The sequence below is a fragment of the Euprymna scolopes genome, chromosome 9 (assembly GCF_053919585.1).
Source record: "Euprymna scolopes isolate OS-2025 chromosome 9, ASM5391958v1, whole genome shotgun sequence".
Taxonomy (NCBI): Eukaryota; Metazoa; Mollusca; class Cephalopoda; order Sepiida; family Sepiolidae; genus Euprymna; species Euprymna scolopes.
In genome coordinates this window covers 36,434,613-36,457,949 of record NC_136490.1, presented here as the reverse complement: position 1 = coordinate 36,457,949, position 23,337 = coordinate 36,434,613, and the positions used below count along the sequence as shown (strand labels likewise).

The window sequence follows — 23,337 nt, the reverse complement described above, 5'->3', positions numbered from 1 at the left end:
CGAATACATAAAAACAGCAAACAATGTTAAAGTTGTCGATTATCGAGGGACGGTATATTTTCACAATAGATGATGTATGTACTGAGAGGCTTTGTAACTAAAAAAATCACCCTTCCTTTTATATATCAGTTGGTTTCATATTTGATTTAAAACTCTGAGCGACATGGTTGCATTATTTCTATGGCAGCACCTCGGAGAGCATTGGCGATCATAAGTGTACCATATTGCTTTGGGATCCATCCAGAGCTATCGCCATGGTTGAATATTGAGTAAAAAAAACTTATATTGTAAAGATATTTATATGATGAGTTCAACGTGTGATTTGTTGTAGTCTTAATGATGTATCAGTAATTTTGTTGATTATCTCTCTTCTGAAACATGGTCACAAGTGGGATTACATTGGACAATAAAAGTTTTAATATCCAAAATAAATACTTGTCTGCGCAAAATTTGAATATGATATTCGTTATCAGCATCCCCGAAAACCCATTTAGTCGTCATTTTAAAAGTTAGTGTTGAGGTGGAATGAAAGTAAAAAAAATTATCCAGATTTTTTTTTCTCTTCTGATCTTGTGGTGCATAAGGGAAAATGTGGCTTGTTCTTTTGATATCGGGAAAAACAAAGCTCCAACACCTTTCATCATCAACGTGCAGATCTTCGTTTTGCTTCAGGTGAAATCAATAGCTTTTTACCTCTTCTTCCCCTGGGACTGAGTTTCACTCCAGATTTAGATTGCTTCTGTGAAACAGGCATTATAAACTTATAATATAAACCACCACATTTCATTCGACACCAGATGATTGTAGCTGTTTCATTTTAACATTGTGAGAAATATTGTATATTCCATTGTAGTTTTTATACTAATGAGTAACTACATATCAAGTTTAGCAACACTTTAGGATATGATTAATGAGATCAATAAAATTGCAGTTACAAGATGAAGACTAATACAGGGTAGAACGATAAAATAGTCGCTCTAAAGAAAACTCCAACTTTATTTTAAAACTTCTGTTGAAAAGATCAATTCAGGTAACTTGATTATGTAGTAGTACCGACATCTATACAATGTAGTCGCCTTCAGCTTCAATCACCGCCTCGATACGGATCCGGAACTGGGAATAGTCCTTTTCCACAAGCGCCGGCAAGAGTTCGGTAACTACTCGGCGGATGGTGGCGATCAGGTTGACTTTGGTGTTGTGGGATGATTATGTTTGTGATGTTTTTCTAGTGATGATGCTGCTTGGTATTTTATACATTTTTAAGCATTCTATTATCCATGTTTGTGGGATCCTGTCTTATGCCTTTTTGTAGTCGATCGATGCTATGGCTAATTTTTTTCTCCCCCTTTTTACCTCCTTTAGGATCTATGAATAGCAGCTCATGTGTTCCTCTTTTTCCTTTCTGGCATCTTTCTGGTCCCCGGGGAGAAGTCCACGATTATTTAGGGAGTGACAGATTTGTTTCCTTAGTTCTGCTCTTAATATTTTCCACATAGTGGGTAAGCACGTGATAGGCATATAGTTGCTGGGGTGGTTCCTTTCTCTGTCTCCATCTGCATAAATGGTTCTGCATTTTTGTCATCCAATCTGGGCCGTTTGTTTCCTGTATATATCTTCTCATGTTTTGGGTTAGTCTTTCATGTGGCGTTGTGAATTTTTGAACCAGTATGTTTGTATTCCTTCGTATTCTGGTGCTCTCCAGTTTGCCATTTTTCCTATTCTTTATGTTTTTTTTTTTTTTTTTTTTTTTTGCTAATTTCATTCACTGTTCCTTCTTCGATTGTTGTAATTCTTCTTTCATGTCTTTCAGCCATTCGGTATTTCTGTCGTGTTCCTGTCGTTCATACCTCACTACAATAGAGTTTTGTTTCAGTTGGGTTTGATCGTTCTGTTTTTGTTTTCCCCCCGTTCACGTTATGGTAGAATTGGCTTTCATTATTTTCAAATATCCTGTTTTGCTTGCATTGTTCAGATTTGTATCTCAGTCTCCCGTCTTTTGTTGCTATTTTTTTTATTCAGATCTCCGTGTTTCTTGTTTAGCCTTTCCCTGCTGGTCACATTTCCAATTTTCAATTTTCTCCACATCGCTTTCTTCCTGTTTATCGTTTTGGCTTCTTTTTTTTTTTTGTTTGTTGATTTTGGGTTTCTAGCTTTATTTCCCGTCCAGGTTTTGTCAGTCCATTATTCCCTCGATATTTTTTTCTCTTTTGAACTCCATACTTACCATCTTGTGTAAATTAGATTGTGTCTGTTGTGATGTGTAAAAGGAGCTTGTTAACTTTTTCTGTTTCGTTTTTAATTTCTTCTGCTCTTGGTTCCTTAATTATACTTTATCTCGTTCATAAACTATCTTATTTTTTGTTTCTTCTGCTTTATCTTCTGTTATCTAATTCATTGTTCTCGTTTCCCTCGTTTGTAGAGTCTAGTATTTGTAGGTCAGCCGCTATGCTGTTTCTCTTTGTGAGGTTTCTACACGTGTGATTCTAGTGAAGGATGATTCATGCTCGACTTCATTGTTTATTTTCCGCTGTATTTCCATTAGTTCCAGTTTTGAGAGCCAACCTCTTGAGTATTAGTCTTGCTTGGTCAGCAATCCTTTGTTCTGTTGTATGGTAATCACTTGCCAGGTCCCATAGCTCTTTCATTTGTTTCCTATTATCTCCATATCTATATCGGGAGGGCTTCTATAATAACATCACATTACGAGTCTAGTCTCCTTCCCTGTCCATTTCTTCTTTCGAGTTCTTCTTTTTTGTTGGTTATCTTGGCTGTGTCTGCTGTGTTCTTTTTGGTTGGAATAATTTTGGTCCCTGGAATTGGATATTGTACTCACCTATTTTTCGTCCGTGTCATCTGTGTTTCTGAAATTAGGAAGTGAGCCAACATTCGCAGGTGACAACCGGGTTTCCCATGCTGGCCACCGAGGAGGCACCTGCCGATCATGACACAGATCTTTTTTTTCTGGGTCCCACGGTCTATGTGATTTGTATTAGACATTTTACATATTGTGGTGTTTTTGTCTGAAAAAAAATAATATTGTTAGTGTGTTTATATCATCACAAACAAGAGACAATAAGTAAAGGAATAAATAAAGGCTCTTATTTTACTTACAATTACGGGTTAATTCTTTGCTAAGGTTCACTTAGTCTTGTATTGCTGATTATTATTATTATTATTATTATTATTATTATTATTATTATTATTATTATTACACACTAGGAGTTTTATCACGGGTCATCATAAAAGATTTCACTGGAGGCTGAGTGACAATAAGTCTCCCCAGGTTTCCACTTCTCTCCAGCTCTTTTGGTTATATTTGCAAATGAATTTGCGTTAATGCAACATCCGTTTACCAAATGCAGCGACCATTAGTCTTCACTGGAATTTTAGTAGACATAATCCAACCCAAGATTTCAATTAACTTCGCACTTAGTCAGTTGAGGTCTAGTTAGTGCATTCTCTCATCGGTTTTATTATTATTATTATTATTATTATTGTTATAATAATAATTATTATTATTATTGTTATAATTATTATTATTCCTGCCTATTTTCGAAAAATACCTCCCCCCTCCCTCTCTCTCTCTCTCTCTCTCTCTCTCTCTTTCTCTCTATCTCTATCTTTCTCTCTCTCCCCCCTCTCTCTCTATCTTTCTCTCTCTCCCCCACTCTCTCTTCGTACTTGACAGGAATATGCTAATCACTACTTTAGCTTTGCCGACTTTTAGCCGTTGTATCTGTTTATGTGATGCGTTTGATGCACCAAGTCGACCTGCTGCGAGTCCTGTATTGCACTGAATGACATCGAACTCTCTATCAGTAAAAGTAGCTTTCCTACCACCACCCATAACCCATCTAACCGCACACCACCATATTGCCATATCTCCCGCCATTCTGGCTCTGAAATGCGGCAAACATCATTGCAATAATTATGCACCGAGTGTCGGGGGCTGCACGAGTTTTTCCTCCTGACATCAGCGCTGACTTTATATTGAATATTATACAATATGGAAAAAAAAGGGGAGTAAAAGTAATGAAAATAATAGAAAATGAACAAAATAAAGTAAATAACACATGGAAGTAAAACACAAAAAAATGAAAATATATAAGTGAGCAATAATAAAATAATACGTAAACGTGAATAAAGGATGGAAAATAAAATGGAATGAAATGATAACATGTTGAATAAAAGTAATAAAAGACAGAGTGGAAATAGAACATTTGAAAACGTGCACCGAGTCACAGCTCGTGGCTTGCTTGCTCGCACCATTACGAGAAAGGAAGTTGTGACCGTGATGCTGATGTCGATGGTGATAGTGGAAGGTAAAGTTTGGAGGGGGAGGTCGATATTGGGCAAGAGATGTACTTGCTGTTATTACTTATAATACAGAGTGCAGGAAACGACAGACTCATATTGTGAGAATGTACAATATATATATATATATATATATATATATATATATATATATATATATATATATGTCTGTGTGTGTGTGTGTTAGTGTGTGTTTTCTTATATTCATATTACTATTGATTTTATTGAAGCTTCTTAGAGATTAAATTAATATAAGTATTTATCGATAATGACATATACTTTTGATCAATAAATATCTAGGTATTGCGCAGAAAATGCATGTATATTATACACACGCACACACACACACACATATATATATATATATATATATATATATATATATATATATATATATATATATAATTTTATGCCTACAGACACTAGTGTTTCATGTTTATGTAATGAATGGAATCTACTGCTGGTCGGAAGATTCGAACCCAGTAGAGAAAGCGACCTTTCACTCGCAAGCTAGCATCTTTCCCCCAGGCCACCGACAACGTGAACGGAAGAAAATTAAATACATATGACGCCATGGCTGTTGGCGTTGACAGTAAACAGTCAATAAGAATATTCGACGACCACGAAGTTAGAATGTTGCATATATATATATATATATATATATATATATATATATATATATATATATATATATATATATATATGCATATATATATATATATATATATATATATATATATATAATTTTTAGTTTAATTTTTGATAAATAATGCTCTGTTAATATGTTCGACACTTTACGGATATAATCCAAGGCATTTCTTATAATCAGAGACAGACTTCTGTCGTTTAAGCATTGAATCGGTTCCGCAAAGACATTTGCGTTCTTTTCGATTAATTCGGAGTTGTTAGGATTCTCTGGCGGAGATTGAATAACTATGTAGTTTTCGTATCCTTAATTACCCCTGAAATAACATCTGTAACAATTCGAATTGAGAAGGAAATTCGATGGCCGGCTGCATAACCTGTTAAATGTTGAGCCATTATGTTGAACAATAATAGCGGGAATAAATCAAATAGGCGAAGAATCAATACAGTCACGATCTCGAGCGTTGAGTAATCCTTAATAACAAAGATCGCGAAGAATGAATATAATCCGGTTCAGTAGTTATAAAACGGAGACTGACTTGCATTCAAAATTCAATATTTTTATAATGAGTTCGGAGACTTCTTATTGGTTGATTGTCCTAACGCGTAGTTATAAATAAGATCGTCCAAATCATTGGAGTCATACCTCATTATTAATCAAAGACATTTTTACAATATATATATATATATATATATATATATATATATATATATATATATATATATATGTGTGTGATTAGATTTATTCCGTGTAACGGCACTTGGACTCAGATTTAGATCCTGCAACTTAAGGCACATTAATCTGTACAGCAATTAAAAAAAACACCAATGAAGACGTTAATAATTTTCTACAACTACAGGATATATTAACAGGTAAACAATCTAATTACAAATTCGATTAAAATACAATTGTACAAAAGGTTTGAATATATGTATAGGTGTTTGAAATCGTCACGAAAACAGTACGTTCGAAGAAATACCCTTTTCATGTATCGTAAATCTCTAATAGTTGCATAGAGGGGTGGATCTCTAATACACAATCAACAGTCACAAACAAGTCAGTTCTCTTATATGATGGCAAGGGGGGGGGGCTTCTGTCAGTGATAAGCATCGATGTTATCTATTGTTGTCCGTAGCTGGAAGAGATTCTCGCGAGGAAGGGTATATTTTCGTCTAAGGACTATAACATATCAGTCGTGCTCAACCTATGGTCTTGCGACTCGCTAGAGGGAAAAGGGATGTCTAAGCGACACTCAACGTCGGGTATACGGCTCAGCAGTCAGGAGCTCATTCCCGGCTCTTTTCAGTCGAGACTCGTCGTTTTTACTCCTAAATCTGTTCAAAATCGGTCGTACACGGGTTTATATAATGGAGGCCTGATAGCCCCAAATTGGGGTTTGATGCTCTCAGGTCCATTTTAGCCAATCGGTGATTGCTGCGTCTTACCTCCTCTTCTGATTAGTCCATTATCAAGTGTACATAATCGCTCCTCGGGATATTTTTTTCATTGAGGTGGTTTTCACACCGCCAGGACCTTGAAAGGATGACAGAGTCATGTACATACCTCGGCATTACATAAACAATGCTCGCTATTATTCTCTCGAATTACATGGTTTTATTAGGAAACAATATTAGTATTAAAATAGCATTATCAATCTCAAATCCGTTCAGCTGAAGTTATTTTCCTTGTTTTGGTTTGCGTCATCGACCAAACAAATGGAGTCAGCAAATCAACTGAGAATTGCCCGAAATTGTTAACATAATAAAAGATCAAATACAGCTTTATTATAACCGTTATCAATGTAACATTTGACGACCATTGGTGGCTGGGTCACAAAACCGCTAAGCGTTCGAATTCTACCTCGAAGCTTCAACTCACTCCAACTAGTTTTGCTCTCCTTAAATATACGCGAACGGTAGCCACGTGTTCAAGCTATATCATGACACTAGCCATTGTGAAAACATATATTTTCTCTTGATAACAAATTCAATATGTTTGTATTTACTATCTAAATAAACACTTTTTTGGCAAATTGTATGAATAAAAACGTGTTTGAAAAAGAATTCGGAATATTTAATGAATTATTATATTTGAGCTCTAGTAAGTTATAAATAATTCGGCTAATAACCCAATCATTGTGAATTTAAAAAAATTTTCTTACACACACACACACACACACACACACACACACACACACATATATATATATATATATATATATACATATATATATATATATCTGTATATCTATATATCTATCTATCTATATATATATATCAAATTGTTATATATATATATATATATATATATATATATATATCAAATTGTTTCTATTCCTGTCTTTGTATGTGAGTTTGTTCTCTTCGAAACAACTGTGCCATTTTTTTTAATTGCGCACAAATGTACTGAGTGTTCTTGAATTATTTTTTTTATTGGAATGTCTCCGATACTTATCGAAAACCGATAATCGGAAAAAATAAATTAAGAAAAGAATAATCTGATTTGTACAAAAGTTAACAACCTAATACAGTCTTACATCACAAATGCATTTAAAATGTTTTTCACCGCACAAGCAAAAGTGTTTTACATATAAAATAAACAACAGGCTTTTGATTAGACGAAAGCGCGCTCGAAATAAATGTTTCTGTTTAGAGAACAATTGAACCATGATACTTCACTTCTGTATTTTAAACTTTAATTCCAGTTATTAAATGAACAGTAGGTTGTTTAAGTCATTGCGAGGAGGCATGGGAAGCTTCCTCCCAGTGCACCCTGGTGAGCCGCCTACTACAGCATGCAATCAATCGGGTTGATTGTAAAAGAGGCGATTTCACAGATTTCGATAACAAACGTAATTGAGGAACATTCGTTGATTATTACTCAATCAGGGCAACATTGGTCCTCCTTGCAAGTATATATATATAGGCGTCAATAATAGTGGTTTAATAGGGGTCAAAGTTTAAAAAAATTGCCTTTTTTTTTTTTTGCTCAGCATACACCTCCAAACACCCGGGCAACGCCGGGCACCCATACTTGTAAATCTATAAAAGTGAACGTGTCTCTGTGTGTCTGTGTGTGTGTGTGTCTGTACATTTCCCTACGCAATAATTCTGTCAATATTTAGTCTACAGACTCGAAATTTGATATACAGAGTACTGAGGTTTGGGAAATTCGATGTGATCGGGTTTCGGCAAGAAATTTCGCTGTTAAGAGGTCACAGTTCAACGATGTGACCTTGCAGAACTCTACCAAACTCCTCCGATAATTTTGGGTCTAAACACATGATATTTTAGATATAGATTCCTTGGACATGGATCTAACTTAATAACTTGATTTGAGCCCAAAACAATAAATATATGGGGTCATAATAGGTGTCAAAGTTAAAAAAACATTGACCTCTGCGGTCTCTTCCAAATTACTCAGACAATTTCTGGTCTAAATATTTGACATTTTATATAAAGGGTATTCAGAGACAGTTTTAAAAAAAATTTACCCTTTTTTTCTTTTTTTTTTTTTTGCTCAGCGTACACCTCCAAACACCCGGGCAACGCCAGCCACCCATTGCTAATATATATATATATATATATATATATATATATATATATATATATATATATATATATATATATATATATTGCAATAAAGATACACATTAGTCTGAAGAATCCTCACGAAGATGGAACGCGGAAAATTCTGTGTAGCTTGATTGCCATGTATATTTTCAAAACTTACTATCCAGCTTTAATTACGTATCGAGCAACGTTGAAGTAAATACTTGGAACTATTTACATAACATTTTATGCAGATACATACAATGATATATACTTATATGTGTGTGTATATCATAAAATATTATAAACAACTTTTGTCTGATTATCTTTTCTTTTATCCTCCTTATCTTCCTTATTAGTTTCTAGGCTTCAAGCTAGAAATTGTTGATATATTTTTTTATATTCGCTGTATACCCTTTTGCTTTTGGGTCTATCTAGAGCCATCTTTATGGCTAACAATCAAGTAACGAACGTGTATTCTGAAATATTTTATAATGGTATTAGCGGGAATCGAGTGATTTGTTCTAGCATTAATGAACTATTAGTAATTTTTTTTTAAATCTCCACTACCGATGTCCACTTTTATGATAAGCGCAGCAATATCTTTATACAAAATGATCGTATGTATTATATACGCACATCTTAAATGTGCATGTATTTTCTCAGACGTAAACCCACTTGTGAGGGGGGATGATCAATAGATTTTAGTCTTACTGGAAGTTTAAATCAATAAATATTTATTATTTTATTATTACTACAAGCAGTGGAAGATGTTTTTATAAAAACAAAATCAAATAAAATGGGTAATTAAAGGAATCGGTTTTAGCATCGGAAAATCAGCTCAAATTTTCCCGATTCCGATACCCTAAAAAGCTCCGATTTTTTTCCGAATCCCGATTCAGATTCCGATTAATTGTCCCAACTTATCGTTGAGCACTTTCAGTTGAATTAAAAGTCGGTCAATTTAGCTCTTATGCGCAGATCATCGTATAACGATTTGACCACTGTCTGTCTGACGTAATGAACATTTAAATTAAAATGTTTAAAATTCAACGCTATTTCACACAGTTAATGGTAGCCGAATGGATACGGCCTCCGCTAATCGAGCCAGAGATGTCTCGTGTCGCGGGGTTCGAATCGTTCGACTGGTAGTAATCGTGACACCCTGCACTGAAGAATCCCGAAAGGATGAAACACTAGTGTCTGTAGGTATTTAATTATTATAGTAAAAAAAAAATAATTATATATATATATATATATATATATATATATATATATATATACATACTAGCAAAAGTACCAGTCGTTAATTGGGTTCAAAAGCAGCCTACAGAAAATTGACTGATTTATGAAAGTATGATAGGTTAAAAAAGGGAAGGGTTGTAAAAAGATAGCTTCGAATTTGGAGGTATCAAAACCAAAGCAAAATATGATGAAAGTAAAAATAAAATAGATAAACCCCATAATTTATTATACCATACCTGTTCACACTGAAACACTTATTACAATATTCTGTGGATCTATATTAAAAAAACCTTGTTAAACTTTGTGACATATTTTCATTCTATGGAGGTCAGGCGCGAACGAACACCCCATAATTTTATTATACCATATTTCTTCAAACTGAAACATAATTATCAAAGTATACTTACGCCGATAGATATGAAAAGTCTTATTAAAGTTTGTGCCTATTTCCATTCTATGGAGACCAGGCGCGAACGCAGACCCCACGATTTTATTATACCAGCCGTATTTAAGTTAAAACATAGTTATCAAAGTATTATTATGTACAACTATATAAAAAACAAACACTTGTAAACGTTTTTTTATTAATTTTTAAATTTTTTATTTCCATACTTTGTGGACCAGGCGCGACCCCAAAATTTTCATGAATCATCATTATGGCAGATTACACATAACCATTCCTGTGTCTCAATACATCTTCTATAATTATATGTAATCAGTTTTTTAAAATAGTAAACCATATAGTAGCCTATTCCTGACCAGACACACACACACATTCAGCTTTATATATATATATATATATATATATATATATATATATATATATATATATATATATATATATATATATATATGGACGGAATTTTTTTTATCTTATGTGTGTTTCATTAAACTGGAATAATCAGGAATAATTCCTATTTGTTTCTCTTGCGATCTATTTTTCCATTTGGAGTGCCAATGTTCGAACCTTCTGTTCGAGTGCAAAAAGGAATTCACTATAGTCACGAACATTTTCGACTGCCATAAGTCGTTATCAGGCGAGTCATGAATTAAGAAATTGCGTTTGGTGAATTTGTTGGAAAAGTCGATTAAAATCACTTAAAAGCACTTACTGATAATAAACAAACCGACCATCAATCAAACTCATTATGAGGGAGAGAGTACGTTGAACTATCCATGATGGTCGACGAAACATGCGTATGCGTATGTGTATAGAGTAGTAGCTAATTTATCCAGCCAGATGAATGAAAAAGGGCAAACACTAATTACAACGCAATCTTTATTGTGTCATGCATTTCTATTTAGTGTCTATATATAATCCATGCAGAAAATTCAGTTCAGACAATCGTTACAAAAACATTAACGTTCATAAATTGTATTTATATCTTGAAATCATAGTATTCTTGTCTGATTCTATCCAATTGTATGTTTGCTGTTCAAAAATCAAAGCTCGTAATTCTGCTTATAAAATGGACTAAGCCAAGACAAAACTGATTGAAGACAGAGAAGGTCTATTTAACTAGATTTCCATTCCAAATCACTGACCTGTTTAGAATGACAACAGAGAAATATCAATAAACACTGTTTAATCATGTACGAGGGGCGTGTAATAAGTAATGCCCCTGACCCACTTCCAGTTATCTGATCTAGCTGAAATTTTGCATGTGCGATGATTTATATCTCTACGGGTTATGTGGAAAATTACAGCTCTTAACTTATTGTGGTTTCTGTTTTACACGTGTTTGAACTGAGTCAGGTGTGAAATGGAGCCCGTTCAATGTCGAGCAGTGATCCGGTTTTTGTATTTGAAAAGACGCACACCATAGGAGACTTTTTATGAAATGAAAGAATCTTATGGTGATAATTCCCCATCATATGACCTTGTAAAACGCTGGCATCGTGAATTCAAACATGGCCGGAAGTCTGTGGAAACAGCTTCCAGACCTGGTCACCCCCTTCTGCCATTGATGAGGCATGTCTCCGTCAAGTTGAGTCTACCATTTTGGAAGATCGGCAAATAGCCCAAGATGTCAAGATTAGTACAGGGTATGTGGAAACTATCATTGATGACCATTTGCATATGCATAAGGTGTCTGCCAGATGGATTCCCAGGTTGCTCACACCATTCCAGAAGCGAGAACGCGTCGAGTGCTCGAGGATGAATCTGGAGATCTGCCAAGAAGATGAGTCAAATTTTTTCAAAAGACTGATTACACAGGATGAAACCTGGGTCTATCACTATGATCCAGAGACCAAAGCCCAGTCAATGCAGTGGAAGCACTTGAACTCACCACCTCCAAAGAAGGCAAAGGTTCAGCCCTCTGCTGGCAAGGTCATGCTCACAGTCTTCTGGGACCAGGATGGAGTAGTGATGACAGATTTCTTGGCAAAGGGTACCACAATTACAGGAGCCTATTATGCTTCACTTTTGAGGAAACTAAGGGAGGCTATCAAAATCAAGAGGCGGGGCAAGATCATTAAAGGTACCCTCCTCCTGCAGGACAACGCTCCGGTCCACAACTCGCATGTCGTCAGATCAGAAGCACGGGCGTGTAGTTATGAAATCCTTTCCCATCCTCCCTACTCTCCTGACCTTGCACCCTCTGATTTTCACCTCTTCCCAGCCATGAAGTTGTTTTTGAAAGGAAAGCGTTTCCCAGATGATGCAGCCTTGATTTCTGAAGTTACGTCGTGGTTGGAGGATCAACCTGGGGTGTTCTACAAAAACAGTCTCCGGAGCTGCATGGAACGATGGGAGAAATGCATAATTCTGTGTGGTTACTATGTAGAGAAAGACTAATAACTGTGCCAAGTTTCGTTACTCTACTCCTATGGGAAGTGGGTCAGGGCCATTACTTATTGCACGCTCCTCGTATTGTTAGACCATCACATTTTTCACCAGCACACGTTGCAGTTGTTTCCTCTCTTCGACTCTCTCTCTCTCTCTCTCTTTAATTATGTGACGTCATGCCCGTTTCTTTTAATTCTTACAATCTAGCAATCCTCACCTGTAGTTTAGCAAGTTTATCCAGTTTGATTATTTTCTGTTATTCTCAGCTGACTTGTATAATAACTAACAGTTCTAGTTATGTTTATACGTGATTGGTTTATTTTTTTATCCTTTTCTGTATCTTACGCTGCATATGTTACATTTAATCCTTGTGTCACGGAGAGAAATTCATGCAAATACTTTTATCATTTTTAGTTTCTCGTTTCTGTGCACGTCTCTTAACTAATCCTTTCAGACTAAGGAAACGCTGCCCCTCAAAGAATTTCATTTATATACCACCCACGCCCCTTAAACAAGAGCAACTTGAGACAAATGTATTTTCCGTCTACCATTTAATTATATTCGAGAACGGTTATTTGAAATATTTTGAAAATAACTTCCTTAGGATTCTAGTATTCTGTGTACTTTTCCAATGATGCTCTCTCTTCACTGTTTTTCGATACTTCCTAGCCTTTTACTACCATTTGCAGTGGCACTAACCAACGTTCTTTATTAGGAGAAGAGGGACCAAATTATCGCATATTACTTATCTACACTGGCAGTTTCACTTCCTTTGATTTCATGCACTGCTATTTTTATTTTTCCAGCTGTATCTATACAGCGTTATTCTACATTAGTGTACCTGTGATTTACTGTACCTGGTTTTATGTCGTCTGCACTCGAGCGTTTGTGTAAACGTTTTAGTTGTTTTCATCAATTGAAAAATATTCGTAGTAAAAGCATTGGTATTTTAGTAGTTTTCCTAATCTATATTTCTTGGACTCGCCGGCAAGTTATCTATACTTGCATAACTGTTCTGTATCATTCAGTCTTACTCTGTGGACTGTTTCGACGGCGAAATCTACTATTTTTTTTTAATTACATTCACACTCCAAACACATCACAGTGCCACTTTGGTGTAGGGGGCTACTATTAGAGACATAAGTTACAGAGATACTATGTAGGGAGTTGAGCAGCAAGGTATCTGTTCACATTACACTTGAACTTCTGCATCTCAGTACAGTTGGAGAAGCAGGAACCCAGAAGGGCATTCCAAAGTCTCGCAATTCTAGGGAAGAAACTTTTAGAGTAGAAGACTTTCTTACATCTAGAGATCTCTACTGTGTAGGGGTGGTATTTTGCTGCTTGTCGGGTTTGTCGAGGTTATTTGTCGAGAGGATACAAGAGTTAGTAGTTCGTCGAAGTTAGTGGGTTTATTATTATTATTATTAGTAGTAGTAGTAATAGTAGTAGTAGTAGTAATGAAATCACGTGGAAATTTGACAGATTTTTGTAGATTATCTCTATAATTTACTGTTACTAATATTCGTTCTGAAATGACAAACACCCAATAGTAATAAGCTGAAGAATGACTCTTGTTTCTTTAGTCAGAATAAATGTCATTCTTTAGATAAAGCGAAGACGCCGCTTATTTATTTATTTATTTATTTTTTTAATTGAAGTATTTTTGTTTGTACAATAAATATTGTCTGTCTAATTACCATAAAACATTTTTAACCGGCAGTAATATTAAATTTGGTTCAATTCATTTTAAAAGGATGAAGTCGAAATATTTTAACTTAGTATTGTAAGTGCGTTCTGAAGCAACGCTAGAAGACGTACTGGTCGATCATTTTTATGATTTTGTTTCGAAGTCTAAATGGAATCTCAGCTAAAATAGGTATTTTAGAATAAAATATTTATTTACAGTAACTTAGGATTGTTATCAAACAAAGGAATTTTAGCTCACAGATTAGAAATTTCTAGATATGCATTATAGATTTTATATATAAAAAAGAAATCAGGTGATGATTTTAGTGCTACATATATTAATGACGTCATGATAGGAAATTAGATTTTGATATGCACGTGCAGTTAAGTTAGAGTTTGGTCGTCACTAGAGACAGACAGGGGTAGACCCGGTCGTAATGGCTCTGAATCCAGAACAATATATCGAGGCAAATTCTTAGAGAATGTCAAATTAGGATAAGCGTGCAACAATTGAAGGGGGGAAACATTTGTGGAAATACAAGTTCCTGGGAATACAATCCAAGCCTCGTTGCTTTCTTGGGATAAATCTTCATTGCAGCTTTCCGTAAATACAAGATCAAAGGTTGACCAGGTATGGTTCCCCGATTGGCAAGGTGGTGAACCCCTATAGAACTATTATTCGTATCTTTCTGTTGTAAAGTATGCTGTTAATGTTGTATGTCCGTTGTAAAACTGTATGTGTAAATATATCGACACGTACAATCGCGAGAACACTAGACGATCATAGAAACAGTCATAAATGTTCCTATTTACTTGCCTCCCTACGAGGGAAGAGTTAAACACCAATATCGGTTTTTAATGTGAGGAAAGGAACAAAAAATCAAAATTGTCTCAGTCGTGAAGGATTTCTCCTCCATTAACCAAGACCAAAAAAAGTGAAGTATAGCATCAGAACAGACGATATATATTTGCTTCCCCGCGAAAGCAAATTAGACACAAGGTCGTTTTTTTAATGAGGGAGAAAACCAGCCCCCCCCCAAAAAAAAGGGGCACTCTGGCAGTGTCTAAATGAATAGTAATTGTTTTGGTATGAAGGGTTTCCCTACATTGACCCAAGCCTAATTACTCAAGTGAAGCATCAGAACAGATACTACACTTTGATCTTAGCACCACCATAAATGTACAGGCATCAATTCGGCGAACAATAAAAAAATCTAGAAACGATCACGAAATAGAGAAAACTAGACGATCATAACACGTAACACACATAAGTGGAGCGTGTGCAATTGAAGTCGAGGCGTGAAAATGATAAAAACTGATGTAATTTTAAAACAATATTTATTCTATATTAGAGTGTTTTTCTTCCTTTCAAGCAGTGTGTGAATTTGCAATAAAATTTGTAAGTAAAAAAAAAAATTAAAACGATGAATTTTCTTTTTCTAAATAAACATTCATTTTCAGTCGCCAAGGAGACCAAGACGAAGAATGGGGAAATAACCCTAACTTGCTTATTCTTAGTAAAAACGACATTTATTTCCTCATTGTTACACTAGTGAAGTCATCCATGTTATCTTGAACGTTGTGGACGCCTATTACGAGATCTCGAACGTTATTTCGTACCGTGCTCCATGCCTCTCCCATGATTGTTCTCTTTCTTTATTTCTATTGTCTTTATCGGTGGCGTCATTTCGCGTGCATTTACATCTGCGCATAGGCGCTATATTGCATAGGTATATACACGTAAACGCATGACCGTATTACTTACAATCTTACCCAAAGCAAACCAGAGAATTAGTTGGCTAAAACGTGGTGAAACGACAACAATTATGGAAGGCAGTAATTACTGAGGATACAGTTAAGAAACAGCATTTCAATCCAGTCGTAGTTAACCATCTGAAGAAGACCAGGAGAATAGTTGGCCGAAACATCATGAAACAACAACTATGAAGATGGTTTATGTTTTATTTCTTTTTCTTTCGTTCTGCGTCATTAAAAAATCATATTCCATGTGGGTTTAAACGGTTACTTTTTTAAAATGTTCCAACCAGGAGGATTGCACATGACTCGTGTGAAATTTATTAGACATTGTTTAATTAAAGTAAATTTGAATCAGAATTTGTAAGAAGCAAATAAAACGTAATTCTTAATGATAAATATTAATTTATTAAAAATTAAGATCAACTAAGTTTCGGCGATATTGTTTTTCATCAGGCACCGAATCATTTGTGTTTTTCTTTTTTTTTCTTTTTTTTTTCATTTCTCCATGAAATATTGATATAATGCCTGATGAAGACTTATATCGTTGAAACGAAGTTATTTCTAATTTTAAATAAATTAATGTTTATATTTTAACATGCGTTGTATTGACTTTTTAACTTAAAAATTCTAATAAATATTATCTCCTTACTTTAAAAGGTAATTATCCGCCATGTTCGTTCAAATAAGTAAAACAAACGTTTTATGCGTTTTATTTACTTTATGTGTTAAAATTGAAACCGTTTTTAAATAAATGCTTTTCTTTTTTTTTTCATAAAATTAATACATATTTTTAGCTAATGCTCATCCCATTTTTGAAAAAGTGCAGCATACAAGCAAATATAAAACTGCTTTATTTCATTATTAAATAAAGTATTATTATTTTTTTTTTTTTACACAGTGATCACCACTTATCAAGGCCCGAAGCCACTCAGGGATAAGGGTTATTGCAAGTACATTACGTTAGTGCGGAGATTTGCTGAAATGTTTACTTAAGGGGGCGGTTCATTAGGAATTTGTTAACATTGGACTTGAAGACATCCAAGTTGTAGTCCGGAGGGAAGCAGGCAGACGGAACAGAGTTCCACAGGCGTGCAGTTCTAAGGAAGAAGCTTTGTTCATGGAATCCGCGTTTTGATTTAGGCACAGATATAGAGTGGGGGGGAATTTTTCACAGTGGATTCAGCTAGACGGGTGTTTTTCGTGAAAGATTGGCGAGGAGGGACCAGAGATTGGAGTTCAGACGAGCATCTGCCATGGAAATAACGATAAAACAAGGACAGGCTCGCAACGTCTCTTCTGTGGGAGACAGGTTGCAGGGTAGAGAAAAGGGCATCCCCCACTAAGCCACGAAGTCTATTTTGTACTCTGTCAAGGCAGGATAGGCTATTTTTAGCAGCTGCTGCCCAGATATGGTAACAGTATTCCATCCTTGGACGTACTTGGCTTTTATATAGATAGATAATTGAATCAGTAGTGAGATATCTTCTGAAGTGGTAGAAGGATCCCACTATCTTTCCAGCGACCTTGGCAACAGACTTGATGTACGTGTTCCATTTCAGATCAGGAGTAAAGGTCAAACCCAGAAGCTTGTCAAAACACGGGGCCTCACCCATACGAGAGCCATCCATCACAATTGATGCCAAATGGGGATCAGAGCGTTGATGATGTAAGGATAGGAGTTTGGTTTTGGATGCATTAAAGGTAACCAGCCACCTCTTCCTCCACTGAACCACGCGCTTGAGATCAGAGGAGAGAGAAGCAGAGAGAACTTTGTCATTTACAGCCTTTGATGTGTTGCCGTAGATGGTCGTGTCATCAGCATAGATGTCAACGAATGATTTAAGTTTGTGCTTAGGGAGGTCATTGATGTAGATCAGGAAGAGAGTTGGGCCAAGGATTGACCTCTGAGGGACTCCAGCATTTATATGCTTCTTCTTCTTCTTCTTCTTCTTCTTCTTCTTCTTCTTATTATTATTATTATTATTATTATTATTATTATTATTATTATTATTTGTACTCACAAGGAGTTCTCACGCAGGTCATCATCAGAGATTTCTCACTCACAACAACCCAGTGGTGCTCCCTGAAGTCCGGGTGACAAAAAATTTCCCCAGATTTCCAGTACTCTCCGCCTCTTTCGATAAGCTTTGAAAACGGATTTGCATTATCACAACGGATGCTTGCTATTAAAAGCAATCTGGCAATAAGCATTGATCATCACTGAAATTCGGGCGGCAATAAGACCCCCTCCTCCGAAAGTTCTCAGTTCTCTTCGCACTCATGCAGTGTAGGTCTTGTTATTTCTTTCTCTCCTCTTTTTTCAGCCTCCTCGACCTTTTCTCTACTATTTCATATGAAAGTTGCAGCAGCAGCAGCAGCAGTAGTAGTAGTAGTAGTAGTAGTAGTAGTAGTAGTAGTAAAACATGCATAGAATATTTTGTCTGTCTAAATGTGTTTAATATTATCGTGCAGAAGATTCGAAAATTTCAGGTAGCCATTTTTTTTTCTTTTTCAATTTCATAGTTAAAATCCATTGGATCCATTTAATCATGATGCCTTTTCAAAGGTTTCATTTCCTTTTATTTGATTTACGATATGAGAAAAAATGTATTTTTTTTTTAATTTTTAAATCTAATATACTTAGAAGATTAAAGGTTGCACATCTGGACAGATATAATTAAACGAGCTGTGTGCCCTTGAAAGGGAACTGTGATCGCGTCGGTGCTAAATTCCCCACTGCGTTTAATTAAAAGTTTCAAACTTGTCAAGGCGAAGACGCGGTTCCAACCGCGGAAAGGTTTGACGTTGATATATAGCTTCTCATTTTCATATTCATCAGCTCTTATCTCTTAAATGAATTGTAAGGTAGAATAAAATAGTGATAAGAGTTAGGATGTTTACATGGAAGCAGTGTTGGCAAAATTACCATTCGCTCTATAATAAAGACTAATGAAATTTATTGAGTTGTGATACAACGAAACAGGACTGTATGTCGATGACTACAAATATATTTTAAGCCCCCTCTTTGGGTAGACCACTGTCGTAAATAATCTCATTCGCTACTTAATTGGCTTAAAATGCGAAGCTCGTTGTTTGTTTGTTTACGAACAGGCGATTTGAGCACTATAAAAGTGGTGGCGGGTGTCTATTTAAAATAGACATTCCGACGAGTTATTTACGGGCGTCGATTTCATGGTCGAGTGAGAGAACTGCCGACTGTCAACACGGCGGTTCTAGGTTCAATCCTTGGCTTGGGAGAGATGCTAGTCTAGCGGCACTGATGAGTTGTGATACAACGAAACAGGACTGTATGTCGATGAATACACACACACACACACACACACATATATATATATATATATATATATATATATATATATATATATGAAAGAAAAGTTAAAAAGAAAAATAGAAGAAAGGGCCAGACGTGGTTTAATCCACCGTTCAGCCACCATATAAAAACTAAAATTCCGAGGGAATTTTACCAAATTATAGACAAAAATTTCCCGCAAGGTAGTAAACTAAGTAAGATAATTAATAAAAACACTGTTAAGCTATCCTTCTGAACGTCTGCTAACTTAACAAATACCATAATAAGCTCAAATAACACAAAATTAAACAAATTTTTTGAAAAACAGAGATAGCACAGAAAATGAATCTAACAATGTAAAAGAATGTAACTGCAGGTACCCTAATGAATGTCCCATGGGGGGACTGTTTAACGTCAAACGTAGTATACAAATGTGAAGTTATAACAAATAATGAAACTAAAGTATATCTGGGGAGCACCGGAACTTGCTTTAAGGACAGATATCGTAATCACCTAGCATCGTTTAAAAATGAAACTGAGAAAGAAAAGAACACCACAAATAACGAAAACAACAACAATGTAGATAAAAATGAAAACAACGGTAGAAAGGATCATAACAATAGTGACAACCAAAACTACTATAACGAAACAGAACCACCGGGAAAAAAAACTCAACCACTCTAGCAGTATTGATTAAAGAATTAAAGGAAAATAACACTAAATATAAATTAAGATTGTCAATAATTGATAAAGGGTAAAAAATATAAACCAAGCAAATCGAAAAGATGCAACCTATGTATATTAGAATCTTACCATACATTAATATCCAAAGAAAAATTATTAAACAGACGACTAGATGAAATCCACGGGTGTTTGTACAGAAACAGATATTTAATTTCACGAACTAGAGCACATTAGGAAAAAAAAGTAAAAACGAAACGTATAATATAAGGAAAGAAAAAAGATGCAAGGGAGGTAATCCTAGATAAAAAAAAATTATACCATGAGAGTGACCTCCCTTCTAAGCAGAAGGATCGGATAATAATACGAATTCAAACACCAAGCAAAAAAGAATATTAAAATAAAAACGCATAAGAATAAAAATAAAATTATATAAAATTATATGATAATTTAGAAAGGAACAAAATACGAAACTACGGGTTAAAACAAAAAACTATCTTCACATAACACCAAAAGATGGAGGAAGTGAGGAGGCATGACTTTGTAAATCTTATTACCCAAATACAATGTTCTGCATGTTAAAAATATACCTTTTGTTGTAAAAATCTAATGGATAAACATCTGAAGAAGTTGATGGGGACATGGTATTTTTATAGAAACATAAATTGCATACTCATCAATGAAACAGCTGTAATGGAAAAAATCCAGAAAATAAACGCAGGTTATAAAAAGAAAACGTGAGTCTTTGAATTTTCAACAAAATTTGACACTATATATATATATATATATATATATATATATATATATATATATATATATATATATATTTGTTAAAATGGATTTACTTTTATTATTTGTTTGCAATTTTTTTTATCAATAAAAATTGTTTTTCCCCCCCAAAAAATTATTTTTTTACTACAAAATGTGGGTGAAAGTTTTTTTTTGTTTTTTTTCAGGAAAACTTGCACTTTTTTAAAAGAAATTTGGCAGCAAACGTTTCTTTTTGAAAACGGAATTTTTATTATAAAAAAAAAGATGAATACATTATATGAACATTGTAAATAGTTAGGTGAAAGTAGAGAAAAGTTTTTTCAAAATACTGTACAAATTATTTTTTTCAACAGATGTTAAGAAAAACAGAAAACTTCCATCATTAATTATGCAAAAAAATAAGTCTGTTATTAATGTTTGCTAAAAAATAAATACAGTAAACTTCGCTGAAGTTTTAGCATATGCTGCATCTTAAAAAGTTGGTTCATGCTGACAATTAAATAAAATAAACGTCTAAAAATTAGTAAAAATAAGTAAAATCATGAATGACGGCTCTTCGGTGCAAGTAAGTAGGAACAACACAATCATTTGTGTAAAATAATTAATATTCGAGAGATTGTAAACAATAACAAAAATACCTGATACCAAATGCAGTAAAATTCAAGTATCTTTTATACGTGCTGAAACTGTGTTTAAGTTATTTTTATTTCATTTCTTTTATTAAAAGTTGTCTTTCCAACAATCAACTGGTTGCATGTCGTTTAACCATTGAGAACTTCACTCTTGGAAAATTGTATAAAAAATCTATGACTATCATTACCTCTAAATTTGGGAGTGCAACTCGAACTTAGGGTTAGTGGTAGATAAGTCATTTGTAAGGTTTGTCAGAAATTTCGTGAAAAATATTGAATAATTCCACCCCGTTTCCCAAGCTTATAACTCCTCGAAAAATGTAATTCAAGCCCTAATTTTTTTTAAATTAAAGGAACAAGGACCAAGGTTTCATTAAAAAAAAACACTAAAAACAACGTGGTTTAGAAAAAAGATTTTAAACTTCGGACTTTACAGGTAAATTTCTAAAAAAACACTACTTTTTTGTTTTAAATTTGATTATATTATTTATTAATCTTTTATCTTCAATTTGTGATATATAACACTTTGGTGAGTAAATTAATCATTTACTTTTTAATAGACATTTCAAAATGGGAGGCATGAAATCATTCGGCCCCCTGTCTTTCCAAGCTTATAACTACGCGAAAATATGATTCAAACCCTAATTTTTTTTTCAATTAAAGGACCAAGGACCACGGTTTCATTTTGAAAAAAAATGTGTTGTTTTTTTTTTTTTTAAGGTTTTAAACTTCGGACTTTACAGGTAAATTTCTAAAAAACACTACTTTTTTGTTTTAAATTTGAATATATTATTTGTTGATCTTTTATCTTCAATTTGTGATATATAAAACTTTGGTGAGTAAATTAATTATTTACTTTTTAATAGACATTTGAAATGGGAGGGGGATTGAATTTAAAAAAACAATTGTCTAAAATATTATATTCAGTTTATAGGAAAGAGCATAAAATTTCACATTGACCCTGAAACTATCGTAAAAATTGAATCAATAGAAAAATTTTGATAGATTTTTAAAGTTTAAAAATTGAAAATATTGAGCTCGTAAAATTCAATTAATTCCATTACTGTTTTTTAAAAAATAAAAAATAATATTTCTATTACGTTTATACAACTTTAATAGTTTATTTTGGAAGTATAATCCATAAATAAAATAAACAACCCATTTTAAAAGAGAAATTACGAGTTTTTTTAATATTTTATTCGCACTCTCGTGTTAGGGGTGTCACAAATTCCTACAGAAATTCTGATACACCTAGTCATTTCAGCCTCCTTACTCCTTAAGCGATAAGCGGACATTTGTTTATTATTATTTTTTTTATTCAGTGTGTAAAATTCACTTTGAACAACATATTTGGAAATTAGAAAAAAATTGTTTTAGCATGTTAAAAGTATTTAGGTTGGTAGATAATAAAATTCTACTCTGTTTGGTATAAGTTTTTTTTTGCTGTTGTTTCTTGCTTTTTAGAATTTTTGACTAAGGGGGGTTGCTTAGATCGTATTTAAACTAAATTACGGAGGTTGGAATGCCCTCCCCTAAAATGTACTTGAAAAAATCGATTTTATAGCGTGATTTAAGAATGATTAGCCGAAAAAAATGGTAAAAAACAAAACAAATAATCAATAAATAATTGTTACCAAAGGCAATAAATGCTACTTTTTTTTTTACTTACATGAATGAGTTTATTTTATGTTTTAAAGTATTTTCAAGTGCTTTTCTTTATTTTTTAATAAGAAATTGCGGGTGTGTGGGTGCGAAATATCTCCAGATTTTTTAGAATTCCCCGCTAGATTGCAAACGAAATCTCCAGATATAGCGGGAAAACTGCTAAATTGGAAACACTGGTCACGTGACGCAAGCGATGATAAATAATTGTCTATAAATAAAAAAATGGCCTATCGGTACAAAGAAAACCACCTATTTATTATAGAAAAATTAAGTATAATGTTATA

General features: G+C 34.1%; 1 long non-coding RNA gene across 1 annotated transcript in view; it reads right to left on the bottom strand.

The window, feature by feature from the left end:
- Window positions 1–1,622: 1,622 nt before the first annotated feature.
- LOC145284501 (uncharacterized) overlaps window positions 1,623–23,337 on the bottom strand; it is a 118,547-nt gene continuing 96,832 nt past the window's right edge. The window contains exon 2 of the long non-coding RNA XR_013868852.1: window positions 1,623–3,020. This is a non-coding gene — a long non-coding RNA (uncharacterized LOC145284501). The remainder of the gene's footprint in view (window positions 3,021–23,337) is intronic.